Source organism: Anopheles gambiae, chromosome 3, assembly GCF_943734735.2.
Source record: "Anopheles gambiae chromosome 3, idAnoGambNW_F1_1, whole genome shotgun sequence".
Lineage (NCBI taxonomy): Eukaryota > Metazoa > Arthropoda > Insecta > Diptera > Culicidae > Anopheles > Anopheles gambiae.
The window spans coordinates 70,211,083-70,224,555 of NC_064602.1; positions in this window are offsets into that span (position 1 = coordinate 70,211,083).

The window sequence follows — 13,473 nt, forward strand, 5'->3', positions numbered from 1 at the left end:
AGTCGTTGGAGCCGACGGAGCCGTCGTAGTCGAATGGAGCCAACGGAACCGGTTGGGGCCGTCGGTACCAGTTCGAGACAGTTCGAGCCGTCGGAGTCGTTGTAATAGTCGGAAGTCTTCTGAAGCGCTTAAATTTCCCGATATCAGCGGAATGACGGTTCCGACCGGCTCCGGACGGCTCCAACCGGCTCCGTCGGCTCCAACTGCTACGACGGCTCAGACCGGCTCCAGCTGCCGACTAGCGGCTCCGACGGCTCCAACGGCTCCGACGGCTCCGGACGGCTCCGACGGCTCCAGCTGCCGACTAGCGGCTCCGGACGGCTCCGGACGGCTCCGACGGCTCCGGACGGCTCCGACGGCTCCAACGATTCCGGACAGCTCCAACGGCTCCAACGGCTCCAACGGCTCCAACGGCTCCGACGGCTCCGGACGGCTCCGACGGCTCCAGCTGCCGACTAGCAGCTCCGGACGGCTCCGGACGGCTCCGACGGCTCCGACGGCTCCGGACGGAATCGACGGTTTGAATTTTTCGGAATCGGAGCCGGAGTAGCAATACTCGGAAGCGATTCCGAGCCGTGGGTGCGTGGGTGCGACTAGCGGCTCCGGACGGCTCCGGACGGCTCCGACGGCTCCGGACGGCTCCGACGGCTCCAACGATTCCGGACAGCTCCAACGGCTCCAACGGCTCCAACGGCTCCAACGGCTCCGACGGCTCCGGACGGCTCCGACGGCTCCAGCTGCCGACTAGCGGCTCCGGACGGCTCCGGACGGCTCCGACGGCTCCGGACGGCTCCGACGGCTCCAACGATTCCGGACAGCTCCAACGGCTCCAACGGCTCCAACGGCTCCAACGGCTCCGACGGCTCCGGACGGCTCCGACGGCTCCAGCTGCCGACTAGCGACTCCGGACGGCTCCGGACGGCTCCGGACGGCTCCGACGGCTCCGGGCGGAATCGACGGTTTGAATTTTTCGGAATCGGAGCCGGAGTAGCAATACTCGGAAGCGATTCCGAGCCGTGGGTGCGATTCCGGTTACCCATCACTAGTTTGAACTTGTTCTTACGTTTTGTTCTGCTTGAGTGCAGCTTTTGTTTTTAGAATAAAAATGAACTTTCGGGAAACATCAAATTTACTCTTTCTTGGCTCATTAAAACATCCAAAACGATCCAAATGATTAGCCAATAAAGAAACATTATTGAATCACCATTCCGTTACGGTAGTTCCGTACTCATTTCAACAGTCTCGTTTATTCGTTTTGATTTGCGCAGCACAGTTCCCTGCCACAACAACAGATTCCCTATTAATTAGTTTTCCATTTACACCTAACCCACAACGCACACCTCTTCAAACGCCTCCTCGTGCGTGCCACGCACACATGAGTTGATGCTTTTCAAAGCGAGAAGATCTTTCGATAGACCCCAGCGAGGGGAGCGGTATGGCTATTAGTTTTGAAATTTTCATCCAGATGATTGTTTTAGAAGCGTTTTTTTTTTCGTCTCTCCGTCAGCTTACAAAAGTTATGCAAAGCAATACCTCGCTCGCTTTCCTCTAACTTTCAACCTCCTGCCAGACGATTACTGATAAGGCCAATCTCGCTGACCAGCCCGGCAAAAGCACCGGCCGACCTATCAGGTGAGGAATTGTTTGCTTTTAATATATTCATTTTCGTTTAATTATAACTACCTGCCTGCGGAACTGACAGTCGCAAACCAGAAGCCGGTGGGGATGGGCGCAGCGAGGGATGGGTCCGGCTGGATGCGCTAACAAATGGGTGCTTCATCCGAAACTCACGCAAGTTAAACCGTACCGCCAGAATAACAACCGAAATTCAGTTAACCGAAATGCCCCAACCCCTACCCCTTCTCTCCCAAGTAAGCATGTGTTAAGGGGAGTCAAAAACTTCTGCTTTTATTTGAACAAACAAGCAAACGGATAGTTTGGATGGGTGTATGTGCGTGTACATTTCTAACGCTTTTGAAACACACGCACATCTAAAACGCTACGCAATCAAGCTCGTGTGCAAACTCGGAACAGGACATCAAAACTATGCCGGTGTGTTTTCACTGCCAGACAAAATTTCCTTTCCAATGCTCGATTTAGATGAGTTGCTTTCGGGATTAGACGCAAACCAAGTCTTACATTATCTGTCTGACAGGAATAAGGGTAGCATCCCGCAACTCAGTGAATGTAGCCTAAGCTGTAAATTAATTTTAGTACGCGTTATTCCCCCCATCAAAATTAATCGAGGTAACATGTCTGCTAGCTGTCAGCAAGCTAAATTGCTACTTTTTAGATTGAATTTTCTCTGTAGGAAGTCTCTAAAATGTTGAATTCTGTTCGCTTTAGTTTAGGGTTGAAAAATAAGTTCATTATAAAAAAGCTAGTGTGCACTTCTTCTTCTTCTTCGGCACAACAACCGCAGTCGGTCAAAGGCCTGCCTGTACCCACTAGTAAGTGAGCTTGGCTTTCAGTGACTTGTTGTTACTATAGCAGGATAGTCAGTCCTACGTATGAGTCACGGTCTATTCGGGACTTGAACCCATAACGGCTAGTGTGCACATCAGGCGATATTCAAAGAACGTTCAACGTACAAAGTAAAACTGTTATTGAATCCACATGTTTATAAGCCATGAAATCCAGGAACTAGTAGTGAAACTCATACCAGTCCTGGGAAAAATACTGGACCCACAACGGTTGTGGAAATAATACGGAACTGATACTTGACCCACACCAATCAATGAATATTGAGCCAAAACTGATCCTAGATTTGACACTCAAGCCATACCGGTCTTGGAACTGATGTCGAATCCATACCAGCCCTATCTTATTTCTCACCTATGTCGCTCCTGGAACTGTCACTGAATCCATCTCTCGCTCCCTCTTGTTATCCTGTTCACGATAGAGCACGTCGATGTGTCATGGCCCGGTCATCAATCATTCTCCAGGATGCTCGGTTCCTGGCTGCAGCCTCCCATCCATGGAAACACCTGATCTCCGATAGGTCTCGCTTTGCCTGGTCCAGTCATCGAGTTCGCTGTGCTCCCCTGCGCCTAATGCCGAACTGAGGATCGAACCCCTTCTTGATGGAGTATGAGTCCGGCATTCTCATGACATGCCTCAGCCATCGTATCCTACCCGCCTTTGCCACCGTCAGGATGCTCGTTTCGCCGTACAGCTCAGCAAGCTCGAGATTCATCCTTCTCCTCTAAACTCCATGCTCTAATATACCGCCAAAGATAGTCCGGAGGATGCATCACTCAAACACGCCCGTTTGCGTTTGCATCCTCCGCTCGAGTGGTCCAAGACTCAGGTCCATAGAGGACCACCAGACAAATCAATGAGTGATATATCTCACATTTTGTGCGGACTTGAAATCTTCTGGATCTCAGCAGTCTGTGAAGTCCATAGTATACACGATTCCCATGCATAATACGTCTCCGGATTTCGCTGCTGATGTCGTTGTTTGAAGTAAGGACCGTTCCAAGATAGCAGAAGCAGTAAAGGAGCCTCGATATTGTCGCTGTCAACTAATGCACTGTCTCCCATTTGGGACCTATCACAGACCGAGCCTCCGGCAAGCAGGTACTTCGTCTTCGTCGCATTATCCAAAATCCAATTCTTGCCGCTTCGTGTTTGAGTCGAGTCAACCTGACCAGCCCTGAAACTGATTGCAAATTCATACCGTTCCTAGAACTGATACTGAAAACATGGCAGTCCAGGAATAGATATTGAACCCATAAGTAAGTTCGAGCTGATACTGAATCAATACCAGTCCTTGAACCGGTCACTAATTCATATCGATTCTGAAGCTGATCTTAAACCCATACCGGTCCTGGAGCTGATTCTGAACCTATATCGATTCTGGAACTGATACTGAACCCATACCGTTTCTTAAATTGATACTGACCCCATACCGGTTTGGAACTGATATTGATACCCAAACTGATCCTGGATCTGATGGTGACGTCATATCGATCATGGAACTGTTCCCAATTTTCTTATTCTTCTATTTGGCTATTAAAAGATGATAGAAAAGTCATCGATTTTAAAGACAGCGATTAAAATCTTCCCAAATCTTCACAAACCATCCCATCGACAGCTCAAAAACAAACCCACCCTAAGCGTCTACCTTCATCCATCAATGCGGCAGTGTTCGATAAGCAAACCCAACCACAGCTCAAAACCACAATCATGCACTCGAAACTATCCCTAACAAGCAATTCAACAAGCGAAGTACCGCCGAAATGCAATCATTTCGAAACTGCCTCTCAAGTATCATCGAAGCACTTGCCGTCGTTCGAGAAGACGGCGTTTTCCCGTCGAGAAGACAGCCAGCCACAGTCGTTCTCATCCGACTCAAGATCATCACACGGGCAGTGTCACACACCCATCACACGCGCCCCTTGTGCACTTGCTTTTCTTCTGTGCTCAACCTGCTATCATCCTTCCTTCCGGTGTGCCGGAAATGACAGTAACAATAATAAACTTCGCAGGACACGAACCTTACAGTCAAACTGCTTCCTCTTGTCTCTTCCTCACTCTCTTCCGTTTCTCTGCAGCTGCAACCATCCGTCGCCCATTCTACGAATCTGCGAAATCCGACCAACGGCCTCCACAAAGCTCCACGGGACTTCGATTCCGGGAGATCGGTTTTTGGGCTTTCGAGTGGTGTGTGTGTGTACAGGGCGAGCGAGTGATTTTTCAAACGCCAAAACCAGATTCTTCGCCCGATATCTTGTTAAAAATCACCCAAATGCGCCCTCTGCGCTGGTTTGGCACGGTTTCGACTCCAGCAGCGTTCGGGATGTGAAATCAATCTCCCGCCACCCGCGTGTGCAATCCGGTCCCGGAAAACCGGATGAAGGTTTTTAGTACGAAAGCGAGGCGGAGTGGAGGAACACCGAGACACCGAAACAGCCACGTTTAGTCGAGGGACGTTTGATGGTTGTACTCGGAAAAAAAACGGACCAAAATAGGTAGCTTGTCAAAGGACACCGAAAAAAGTACATGACATGTACAGATGCGTACTGGAAGGAAGGCGCTACAGTTGTTTTAAAAGTTCAAAAATTTAAAAAAAATTCAAAGTGTTTTACAATAATTTAGATAGGTGTCAGTTGAAGCAAACTGAGCATGAAGTTGTACATTATGGGAAGATATTTAATTAAATTAATAAACATTTTGACATAGCTTCGTAGTTTCAGCGACAAAAATATAAACATTCCAAAAATAGAGCCCAAAAAACAAATATTTACCTTCCCTAGGTGCAGTTTAGTAACAGCATGCAGCCGTCAAAACAGACTCTCTACCTTTTCCCCTATCAGGTGCTCCATTCCCTTCCCAAATGTACAATAAACTGCCCAAAAAATTTACGCCAATTTTTGCACGACTGGTGGTGACAGAAACAAATTAACGCGCTGCGAATGATTTCAAACCTAGCTGGAGTGACCCGGTTTTCACCCTGTGCTGTGTCCAACCGTCACTGACACCTAAGCCGTACAGCGTGCAAATAAAACAAACGATTTAACACAACCTGGATGAGTAATGGATCGGTGGGTGTCGGCAAAAAGAGCCACATTTGAAGGAAATGCATGATTTCTTGCCATTTTTATGCCTAAACATCCTTCACTCTGTACAAATTAAGCTTCCGTTCAGTGCGTTCTAAACCAACGCCAAATAAACTGACCTTTAACAAAATGTCAACCCGAGAACATCTCACTCCACAGTTTAAAACTTTTGTCGGTTTGTACTGTTTGCATTCCCTTGCGCACAGGTACGAGGTTGCGTGAAAGTTCTTGTTCTATTTTCCACGACGTTCATCAACAATCAAACTGTACTCGGAAAAAATTTGGCTACGTTTTTCTCCACCCAACGGCCACCCGTGAAGAGCAGCTGTCAGCGGCAAACGATGCGTCTGGGGGAAATTAGTTAAGGAGCCCCGTAGCGAACGTGGCCGGGCGCATTCACGTTTCACCGTTGGACAGTTTCGCGAATCGAGCCCAAGAATGTAAAATGTTAGCAGCACGGCCTGCTGTAAACCGAACTTGTTAATAGATTGTAAACTTTTAGTCAAGGAAGGATCAGTGTACAGTGAACGAAGGTAAGTATTTCATTGTATCTGTTTTATATTTAAAACAAAAATAATTTGTAATAAACATTACATATTTGAGTGCCCTCGTATTGTGTTTTATGTCACTGTGTTAGTATATTTTGACAGATTAACTTGTTTACTATGTATAGTCCAAAACGTACACTTAGTGTTTAGTTCAGTTTTCTAGTGAACAATTATAGTTCAAGATTCAAGAGGCGAACAAGATTTTTTTTGCATTTATAACTTTTTCCAACATTCCGATTTGACAGAAACTGGCTCATCTCAAGATTTAAGTCGATTATTCGCCTACCGGACCATCAAGCGACAGTCCGTAGATCGTCCCGTCCGTTGCATAAGTGTAACCTGGCCATCTTCCTAACGCAGTGAACGAATGATACGATTCATTCGCAATTGAACCAACTTACGGTACGTTCTCGCTTCGATAGACCGTTTCGTTCTGCACTCTTCCTCTGCATTTCGCGCATCGACTTACTGCACACGGTTCTGGTAAGCAAAGTGGGCGCCGAACCTACCACATGGCGACCGTGACAGCGTAGCAAGAACAAAGCTACAAGATCATTAAAGTGGAGTGAAAAAGTAAAAGTGCAGTCCTGTGTAACAACTCTTGTTGTGAGAACTTTCCACATGCCCCTGAAATCTAAAAAACAGTGCCAGTTAAGTGCAAATACACATTGTTGTGAAAATCTATCTAAAAATGCAAATGTGATCAATGCTTAAACAATCAGTTTTTAGAACTTGAGTTTCTACTCTAAATGACTCTTCAAAACGCTAACTTAGCAAAGCAAATACAAAGTGCAACCAAGTTAAATAAAAATGGGTAACGACGCTTCAAATCCGAAAGCAAATGTAAAGGGTGATAATGACCTTACAATTATCCAGATTCAAAATGTTCACTCAGAGCAACACGAACGCCACGAAATAAAATTGAACATTGTACTGATATTGCTTTCAATCAAACTCATCCAAAAGGTCGTAAAAGTAATTTTCAGAATAATGAAAATACAAGCAAAAAAAGATGCAATGAAGAAATTACAGCTGCCTAAATAGTTTGCGTTTTGACAATGAAAACATTTCTTATTGCAAGTGATACGAGTCTAAAATAAAAGACAATAGAGTGGATGGAAGAACCATGGACCACGAGAGCTGACCAGCGTGATTCTATGGAAAAATAATTCCCAACGTGGAAGACAAAATATCAAAATATCAAGGCGAGCTTAGTGTCCAATCAAGATTGGCAGGCAAGAATAGACAAAAGTAACTCGAAGCGACGTCGCCTGATGACATCGTAAGGAAACACTCCAAGCTCCGAGCTTACACCAAGCACTGATTATATACCAAGCGCCAAAAACATGTTCAGCGGCAGCATCGTCAGCAGCAACCAAAACAAATACATATCATGCATTTCAAGAAGGTACTGTAAACACAACCTCAAACGACTTAAAATAGCATGTTAGACTTTTGAATTTTGCGCTGCATTAAATATGCGAAATTGCTAAATAAACATAAAATAAACGAGAATTATCAACAATAAAACCGAGAATATTTGAAATAAATTACGTGAAACGCAAGTTTGGTACTAAAAGATGTTATTTAAATAGATTTTTATGAGAAATCCAACGTAAATAAAAAATATTATAAAAAAATATTCAATTTTGTAACATAAACAAAGTGTATCTTTGAAGTCGTCCCAGAATTCACCTATCTTGGGTCAAAGGTCAGCAACGACAACAGTATGGAAGTTGAGTTGCGCGCAAGGATGCTGGCTGCCAACCGGTCATTCTACAGCCTGAAAAAGCAGTTCACCTCAAAGAATCTGTCGCGACGGACGAAGCTGGGACTATATAGTACCTATATAGTACCAGTACTCACATACGCCTCTGAGACATGGACACTGTCCAAATCTGACGAAGCCCTCTTAGCCGCGTTCGAGAGGAAGATGCTCAGAAGGATACTTGGCCCCGTATGTGTGGAAGGACAATGGAGGAGCCGCTATAATGACGAGCTATACGAGATGTACGGCGACCTCACTGTCGTACAGCGTATTAAGCTCGCCAGGCTCCGGTGGGCTGGCCATGTTGTACGCATGGAAACGGACGACCCAGCCCGTAAAGTCTTTTTAGGCCGTCCACAAGGACAGAGGAGGCGTGGTAGGCCCAAATTGAGGTGGCAAGATGGCGTGGAGGCGTCCGCCATTAAGGCCGGGATAACGGACTGGCAGACGAAGGCGCGAGACCGTGAGCGGTTTCGGACACTCCTGAGGCAGGCCAAGACCGCAAAGCGGTTGTAGCGCCGGATAAGTAAGTAAGTAAGTAAGTAAGTATCTTTTTTGTGATGCAATATGTTAAAATAATGTTCAAAAATATTAAATTTCAAATCAAATCATTTTTTAAAAAAAGCTATTTTAAAAGATTTCATCAAATATTTCTAATATAATTCTACGCTCACAAAATAGTATAAATAAGCGTCTGAATGTATGCTAAAGGATACACCATTAAAAATTTAATTATTAAAATTGAATTTAAAAACAGAAAAAATGCTAAGGATGCTGCATTAAAGCTGTGCATTAAAAATGGCAGGAGCTAAAAAATATAACAAAATGTTTGACCAAATCCAATTGAGTAAAAATCGTTAACAGTCAAATCAATAGAAAATTGCTGCGATTAAACAGATGCAGCGTCTACGTGTATGCAAATAAAATTAAAATAAGAAGGAAGATACGTAGACTGAACTAGCAATAAAGCATTCAAAAAAGTAGAAAATTATCCAAACATAAAACATTGTGCACACAAATAATGAACAAACTTGAAAGTAGTAATATAAATAAAATATACGTGAAAAAAAACTAATCGCTCCAAGCAAATGTCTACATCAATTGACAAGACATCCCAAGTCGTCATCAATAGCAATACACTCTCAAACGGTTAGATATTATGACGGCCCAAAGTAAACGGTATTACTAGGCCCATCCAGCTACTACTTGTCAGGCCTGTGCGATGCATTATGTCCTCCAGTCCGCTCACAAGACAACAAAACATTGCCCCGGCGGCTCGATTCTACCGTCTCATGCACATATGCACATGATAGTACCAACCATTACAAACGTGAATGAAAATTACGCTGCCCCTTTCGCTCTCCACCCACTTCCCTCCCAACCACAACACAAGGCTCTCACAAAGTCTTGATGTACCGTAAGCATCAGTGCGTAAGGCACCGGCAAGCACACCCACGTCACATATCAAATCATGATGTGGATTTTAGCAGCACTCCCCAGGGATAGGATACACCCCCCCTTGCTTACACTAAAACCGAGATCCGATCCGAGATACAAGCGCAATCTTGCCCGGTTTTGCGTGCACCACCCTTCAAAGATGTCACGCGCAAAAGTGCACCGGCCTCCCGAGTGCACCACCGGCAGCCCTCCCGAGGTCTTGGACTTTCGGGAAGATGAAACAAATTAGCCACCCTCCCCCCCTCTCCCTTCTGCTCAATCCCTCCAACCCGACGTACCTTGACGGAGATCTTGTTCAGCGCCACACCGGGCACACAAACCATTTTGCACACAAGACGTCAGTGAAGGAAATGCGCAAGGATGTCTGACGGAGCCTTTCGGCTGTTCCCGAACCTCGGCTGGTGCGGGAAATCACAGACAGATCCAATTTCGGAGTCGGACCATAAACCGTAAAGCGCAAGGGCGAGATGCATGCGAGAATACGCACCAACTTGCGGTGCGGACCCACCACAGTTTACCAAACCTGCACCGAAATCGTATGTGGTCGCGAAATTACATTCCCTTCCACCCGGCCGGCACTTCGGTTCGGCGGTTAGTTCAATTAAATTAGAAATACACCGGAGTTGTTGGCGAATATGTCGGAACTGCTAATCGCAACTGTCAAACTGCACCGTAAGCGCACAGGATTCGGGAGGGAATGATCAAACGATTTGCGATTGCAGCTCGCTGTCGCTGCAGTTGCTGTGTGTATGCGTGTGTTGAGGGGGATAAATTACGTTCCTGGGTGCAATGATGCCGTGTGTGCACCATCGCGAGAGAAGATAACGATTCTTGGATGAAATGAGGGATATCCAACGGGTTTTGATTACCTGCGTTTCGTAGAGTCGTGCTGGTCCTGACGGACCCCAGCATGCTGTTACTTTTGAACGATTTTGATGTTGATTTAACTGAAAATAAATCATTCACACAAATGTTTATGAAACATGGATCAAAAGAATCTCCTTAAAGATCCTTTAAATAAAAAGTTGCTAACGTTTGATGATCTTGATATTATACAATATTTAACAATTTAATTTAGCTTCTTTCAATTTTCTCAACTACACAGAACTACTTTTTATCACACCATCAACCCTTCGCTTCCTTCCCCTTCCCTTCGTCTGCTTCTCCACCGCACCACCACACTCGCGACACTTCCCATCATCGTCCAGCCGGTGCCGCCTAAAGAAGCGCAACTCTTTTTCGACCTTTTCAATCTCCTCCAGCAGGTGATACGCTTCCCTCGCTGTTTCGGGCCGTTTCGCATCGTACTGCAAATAGATGTGCCGCTGCCCGGCACCACAGTCACCGCTGCCTCCCGGTCTACGCCAGTGGTAATTGCATACCATCCACCGTCTATTTCCCAGCCGCGAGCACGACATTATCGAGCGCTGGCTAAACAAGCGCAGGCACGTGCCGTGGTACAGATGACCGCATCTTACCGCTACGACACCTTCGATCAGCCACTGGTTGCAGATGGTACAAATTGGAAGCATGGCGGACGATTTCGCTTTTATTTTGCTTTCTTCTCGAGAGGGGCCGTTTTTCTTAGCTTACTAAGGATTGTTTTGGATAACCTTGAGGAGAAATAAACGTTTAGACTGCTATGAAGATTGGGAAGGATAGCACCATCATCCAAGTGAGCATCTTCTTCCAGTGGTAAAGGTGTTGTACAACCAATCTTCTACATCGTTGCGTTTCTATCCGAAATGTGGTTTTGTTTCTGGAATGAAAGGTAAGTATTTGATCTCTTTCTTTAGTATTAGTAATGCTGAAAGTATTTACATTCTCTATTGAAGATTTCAGACTTTGAACTTAAACTATCCAGATCTTGAATAGATATCAGTTCAAATTCTTGATCTGGACTTCATCTGGATCATCCAGGAGATATCTCCCAAACTTAAATTCTAGACAATCTAGAACTACTTCAGCTGCAATGCCGTTGTCTACCAATCCCCGATATTGAAGGCATTCAAGCTGTTTGGGAACTTCAGATTGGTTCAACCAATGCACCTACTTTACATGTTAGCAACCAGAGAGGCCTTGCAATAGATAAATTCAGTAGCATCTTCATGACATGTTGTGACCAATTAATCGTATAATGATATCAAATTATGAGACATATTATAGACAGACTGTAGCGGCTTCTTGAACGAAGTTTGACGTACACATTGTACGTGTCATCATATTGAAATGCTCTTTCAAGGTAGGTTAGGTTGTACACCTAACTTATTGCCCACGAATGGACTGCTTATGTAACAAAAAGACATTCGTGTCAAAATGGTGAGACGTGCACGTGGCTCACGAAATGCTTAAAATTGAACCGAAGTCGTATCAAAATTGAAAAAAAAACTGCAGAGAGCAGAGGATGTGTCCAATCTACCCTCACAATTACTCTTTTGAGAGTTGTTATGCTCCTTATGTATTTCTTGCCACTGAATGTACTTGCACTTGTCTTCCACTTGTAGTTCCTTGTAGATATGGATGAAACGATCCTTCCATATTCCACACTCATCAGCGACTAATGCAATGCCTTTTTCAAATTGCTGAATAACCCAAAGCTGAACGCAATCTATCTAATAAATCCCTCGATTTAAGGCCATCTTATCCTCCTGTCATGCTCAAATACAAATATTCGTCTCAACAACCTGCAACGACCACTACACACACCTCTGAAAGTTCGCTTATTTAATCATATTCACAAGTTCCTGGAAATGAAATGTTGCACAGCCCAATTTACACTTTGTTTGAGCCACTCCCTTCCGTTCGTTGCTTTCTTTTTATGCTTCCAGTTGCAACATTACATTCATCTGACACACAATTTCCACACTCACACACTGCAGCATAGCCGACGTGATGAAAGCGTTCGACCGTCATCTCTCCCCCCAACCAGCAACCCGGTAGGCGGACACAATTTTCAACTGGTCATAGTTGTCGCTCTGTCAGCGACAGCTTTCTTTTGGCAAGCGCAAAGCGAACAACCCCACCAGCTTCACTTCCGTACACCCCCCCCCTCCCCCCCCCCCTCACCATCCGAAAAGCGTCACACATATACAACAAGGTACACTAAATGGGGACCACGTGGAAAACACATTAATGGTTCCGGGCAGCACGACAGACGACGAAATGGTAAAAAAAGAACACCCTCTCCTGGCTCACCTCACTGTGAAGGCATGTTGTGCTGTAACGGAAATCTCCCGCACATAATTACATTTCGCAAATGCAGCAGGGCAGCCACGGCACCCGCACTCACCATCCGCCAAATCCTCGATGTAACCGGTCGACTGTGGCTGATGTGTTCGGTAATTGATTTTATTGAAAATTAATAATGTCAAAAGCTTGCCGGTCGGAAGCCATCACATCTGCTTTCTGGAGCTTGGAGATGAGGTAGAAGTGGAGGTCGTTTTTTTATCCTCTCCCAGCGGTGCCGCCATTCTTTTCATTGACTGTTTTGGTGGGTGTGTTTCGGATACGTTGTGGTTGTGTTCGAATGGGGACTTTTTTGACAAATCAGGAAAATTTGTGGCAAGGGTAGGTAAAATGTATATGAGTGTAAGAAACACGAACTGGTGGGTAAATCATACACATAATCGTGCTTTTGATTGATTTGTCTAGCCGCAATACGAAACCATTTACCAATTCATTTACCTATCCTGGAAGTGGGACTGAAACAGGAGTCAAAAGCAATTTATTCCAATGGGTGGAATAGAATGTGTAAACACATGCCAGAACGGTAAATAGCAATGTCTGGAAATTTGGACGTTCCAGTAAAAAATACGGCAAACAATGTAACGTTGAATGTAACTAGATTTTTCAGTTTATTTTATTACTTACAAACATAAAAGCTTTGTTAAATGATGTCTTCAAGCTTAGAGCAACAAGTTTATATCTTATACAGTACTTTTTTACTATTTGTTGTGTGTTTTATACTCATTTTCGCCTCATTTATTAGATTTATTGGATATTTTAAGCCTAAAAGACCAATATACTCTTGAAATTGCATAAATTTAGGCGCCTTGGCATATCTTTCGGCGCATTTGTATTACTGTTTGAGTAATTGCATATAATTAGTCGTTTTATATTGTTTTGTGTATAAAAA